Genomic DNA, 5154 nt, shown 5'->3' on the forward strand with positions numbered 1-5154 from the left:
AAAGTTCATGACCTTAATGTAGAAAACAATATTGATCCAACTCAGTACCCAGCAGCTTTCCTACACCCTCTCTCAGTCAAATTTCCCCAGTAGATCATTATTTTGACTTCTGTCATCATATATTAGTTTTGCCTCACCCTTACTTTCATATAATAAAATCATACAATATATATTCTTCTGTCTTGCTTTTTTTTTTTTGCTCAATACTATGCTTGTGAGTTATAATCCATGTTGTCTTTTTTCATTGCCATTCTCTTGTTGGATATTTGCAGTTCAGTTTTTGATTGCTGTGAAGGCAGCTATTATTAGTTTTGTTTTGTTTTTTTGGTAGATCTTAAGAGCTCATTTTTTCTTAGAAGGTACACATATACACAAAAGTGGAATTGCCGAATTAAATGCTATGCATATGTTTGGCTTCCCTATATATTCCACATAGTTTTAAAAACTGATTTTAGTAACAAACACAGTTCCCAGTAATATATTTGAGTCCCAGTTGACCACATATTTGCCATATTGTGTTCGATCAGCTTTTTTTATATTAGCCATTCAGGCAAGTGTGGTGATATCTTATTGTGGATTTAATTTGTATCTGTGATTACTAATGATGTTAAGTAATTTTCATGTTCATTTGACCAACTGAATATCATTTTTTGTAAAGTGTCTTTTTCAGTCTTTCTTCTTTTTAAAACTTTAGACCAGGCGCGTGGCTAAAGCCTGTAATCCTAGCACTTTGGAAGGTCAAGGCAAGAGGATTGCCTGAGGTCAGGAGTTCGAGACCAGCCTGAGCAACTTGGCAAGAACTCATCTCTATAATAAATAATAATAATAATAATTATTATTATTAGCCAGGAGTGGTAGCACACGCCTGTAGTTCCAGCTACTTGGAAAGCTGAGGTGGAAGGATAGCCTGAGACCTGCTGCAGGTGGAGGCTGCAGTGGCTGTGAGAGTGCCACTGCACTTCAACTTGGGTGACAGACTGAGACTACAACTCAAAAAAACCCCAACAAAACTTTAATTGTAGTTTCTGGGTTTTTAGTATTGATGTGTGGGGTTTTGTGGCATATAAACATTTTTTAACATGAGTTTATTGCTACAATAATGCACTGCTAATATATTCTGGTATGTCGTTTGTCTTTTAATCTCTTTAAGGTGCTTTTTAGTAAACAGAAGTTTTTTATTTTAGTGAAGACCAATTTATTAGTTATTTTAATAGTTAGGATTTTTGTGTTGTGTTTAAAGCAACTTTGTAAATCTCAAGGACAAAATATAGTCCTCTAAGGTTTTTTTTAGAAGTTTTATAATGAATTAATTAATTTTATTTTTAATTGTTTTTATAGAGGTGAGATCTTACTATATTGTCCAGCCTGGTCTTGAACTCCTAGCTTCAAGCAATCCTCCCACCTCAACCTCCCAATGTGCTGGGATTATAGCCATGAGCCACTGTGCCTGGCCTAATGTTTTATTTATTTATTTATTGTCTTTCTATTGAGGTCTATCATTCATGTAAAATTTATTTTTTAATACACTGGAAAGTTGGTGAGCAGAGAGTTTCTTGGGTCATATTATTTGATGTCTCACATCAGTTTTGAGAAATTCAGTCAATTTATTTAAATATGGACTCTCTTCTATTTTCTTTCTCTAATTTTACATGTTAGGTTTTTTCTCATATCTCTAATATTTTTTGTACTCCTTTTGTATTTTCCATCATTTTTTCCTGTCTATGGATCAGTCTGGATGCTTCTGGTCTCTGTTCCAGTTCACAAATCCTCTGTTCTGTGATGCTTAATTTGCTATTAAATGAATCATTGCAATAGTATTATATTTAATTCAGTTATTGTATATTTTAGTCCTAAAATTCTTACTAATCTATTTTTGTAATGCATTGTAAATCTCTCTGCATAAATTCAACATATGACTCTCTAAATTTGGAGCCTTTTAATCGATGATGTTAAAGTTTCTGTTTGATGGTGCTAACATCTCTATCATCCCGTTGGCTCCATTCTATTGTCTCTTCCTTTCCTTTTGGTTTTTTTGGTCAGCTGTTTTTTGGTTTGTTTTTTTTTAAATCTCTTATAATGTTTATTGGCTACCAGTGGAGGCTGTGGATTTTATTGTCTTCATTTAAAGAGAACTGTCATTATCTGTCTTGGGCAGGGGGCTCTTTTACTTTGATTTGGTAGAGAACTAGCAGATCACCTTGATCTTTTTTTTTTTTTTGATTAAGAAAATAAAATTTTATTAAAACATTTTTTTTTCTCTTTTAATTTTTATTTTGAAATTGTGGGGTACAATTCAGGGTTAGGTATACACATGTTCATTGTGCAAGTACTCTTATTGATGAGGTGTGCCCACCCTACCCCAGGTGGATATCGACTACTGCCAATTCCAGCTATCCCCAGACCCCCCTCCCTGCAGTTTCCTGCTACTTTCAATCCCTTTCCTACAGTAATATGGTAGTTGTTCAAGGTCCACTTATGAGTGAGAACATGTGATACTCATCTCTTTGTTTCTGTGAGAGATCACTCAGTATTACAAGCTCTAATTCCATCCACGCTGCTGTGAAGTTCATGATTTTGTTCTTCTTTATGGCTATGTAATATTCCATTGTGTCCTCTTTGCTCCTCTTCTTTCTGAATCACTGTTTCTCAGTCCTGGCCTAACTGTGCTGCAATGTCTTCAAATAGTTGCCTTTTACAATCTATTCAGCTGTTAGCATTGATGGTGGAATGGTTAACCCAGTACCAGCTATTCTCTCAAGTCTAGAGTTAGACGCTCTGTTAGTTGAGATTTGATGCTATCCAGATAAGTAAAGAAACAAGGAAAAGCATGCAAAAGAGAAGGATACTGGGCATAAGCCCAGCATTAGAATAGATAAATTTTTGATGAGGGCAATTGTCCCTGAAGTGGAGTGTTTTTGTTAAGTGGATGTAAGAGGGAAAATGGTACAATGGAAATAGATGATCAAGAATTTATTTCAGAGTCGATAGGGAACAATTATAGCTTTTATACAAGGCAACAGAAAGAATTTGAAAAGGTTAACTATCAATTGCCTTTTACAAAAGGAATGTCACCTTGATATTATGTGAGTATGCAAGTGCAGTATAACCTTATATAATCAAACGTATGTAGTCTCTTGAAGAACATACTTCTAAGGACATTGTTTAAACTATTTTTATATAGCAGTCCCCTTTGAAAATCTAATTTTGCTGGCTTCTAGGTAAGAAGCCACAATATAAAGGAGCAAGTAGAACTGAAAACAAAAAGAGACAAAGGATGAGAATAAGACATAATCTTAGATGTTTACAATTCAAATTTTACAGTGTACATTGACACGTTTTATGTGGAAGTTGGAGAAGTGTTAATTTTTTATATGATTGGGCTGTTCCATTGATTTTATTTTTCCACTGTTGTGAATGACTCCTCTGTGTACATACTTATGGGCATTATATAACTACAGTCTTAAGGCATTATTTTCCAACAAAGATATGTCTCCATGATTCATTGAATTTAGAGGGCATTATTTCAATGTAACACCAAGACATTGTTAAACATATTTTCACAACTAAAATGTCCAGTTCAATATATTTTTATTGCCATGAAATATATAACAAAATTTACCATTTTAACTATTTTAAACTTAATAAAATTTATTATGAGAGCAGTTTTAGATTCATAGCAAAACAGGGCAAAAACTACAGAGAGATTTCATATATTCCCTACCAATGCACAAAACAGTCTACTGCACCATCAACATCCTGCATCACTGTGGCCTATTTGTAATAATCAATGAACCTACGTTGAAGCATCATTATCATCACAATTCCATAGTTTACATTAGGGTCCACTCTTGGTGCTGTACGCTTAATGGGTTTGGACAAACATATAACGACATGTATTCACCATTACAGTATTATACAGAGTAGCTTCACTGCCCTAAAATGCCTCGGTTCTCCACATATTCATCTCTCATTCCCCATTATCCCCTGACAACCATCAATCTTTACTGTCTCCATAGTTTGCTTAGAATGTCCTACAGTTGAAAACATGCAGTAAGCAACTTTTTTTTATAATAGTATTTTTTATTATGATATTGTGGGATACAGTTAAGGGTTAGGTATACAAATATGCTTCATTCAGGCACCCTTGTTTATAACGGATGTCTCCCCGTCCCAGACAGATATTGACTACCGTTAATCCCACCTCCCTTCCCCTCCCCCCCATAGTTTCCCACCACTGTCAGTCTTTTTTTATTATAGTATTATGGTGGATGTTCAAGGTCCACTATATGAGTGAGAACATGTGATACTCAGATCTTTGTTTCTGTGAGAGGTCACTCAGTATTATTGACTCTAGTTCCATCCAGGTTGCTGCAAAGTTCATGATTTTGTTCTTTTTTATGGTTGCGTAGTATTCCATCATGTATATGTAACACGTTTTTTTAATTTAGTCCTATTTTGATGGACAGTATGGTTGATTCCAGGTTCTTGCTATTGTGAACAATGCTGCGATAAACATACGTGTGCAGGTATCTTTTTGGTAGAGTGTATATTCCTTCAGGGTATATTCCCAGTAGGGAGATTACAGGGTCATATGGGAGGTTGTATTTAGGGATTTTAGGAATTGCCACACTGTTTTCCACAGGGGTTGCACCAGTTTCCACTTCCACCAACAGTGTAGAAGTGTTCCCTTTTCACCACACTCTCTCCAGCAACTGCTATTTTTGATTTATTGATAATTGCCATTCTGATTGGAGTTAGATGGTATCTCAGTGTGGTTTTGATTTGCATCTCCTTGATGATTAGTGAGGTTGAACATTTCTTCATTTGTCTGTTGGCTGCTCAGATGTCTTCCTTTGAGAAGTGTCTGTTCATATCTTTTGCCCACTTTATAATGGGGTTGTTTATTTTTTTCTTTTCAGCACATTTGAGTTCCTTGTAGATCCCAGATGTTAAGCTTTTGTCAGACCTGGAGTTGGCAAATACTTTTTCCCAGTCTGTAGGCTGTCTCCCTGCTCTCTTGATGGTTTCTTTGGCTTTGCAGAAGCTTGTCAGTTTAATGAGGTCCCACTTGTCTATCTTTCTCTCTTATGACCTGTGGGTTTCGGGTTTTGTTCAGGAATTGGATGCCAGTTCCAATTTCTATAAGGGTGTGTC

This window comes from Carlito syrichta, unplaced genomic scaffold (assembly GCF_000164805.1).
Source record: "Carlito syrichta isolate Samal-C Ts95f unplaced genomic scaffold, Tarsius_syrichta-2.0.1 Scaffold301662, whole genome shotgun sequence".
Taxonomy (NCBI): Eukaryota; Metazoa; Chordata; class Mammalia; order Primates; family Tarsiidae; genus Carlito; species Carlito syrichta.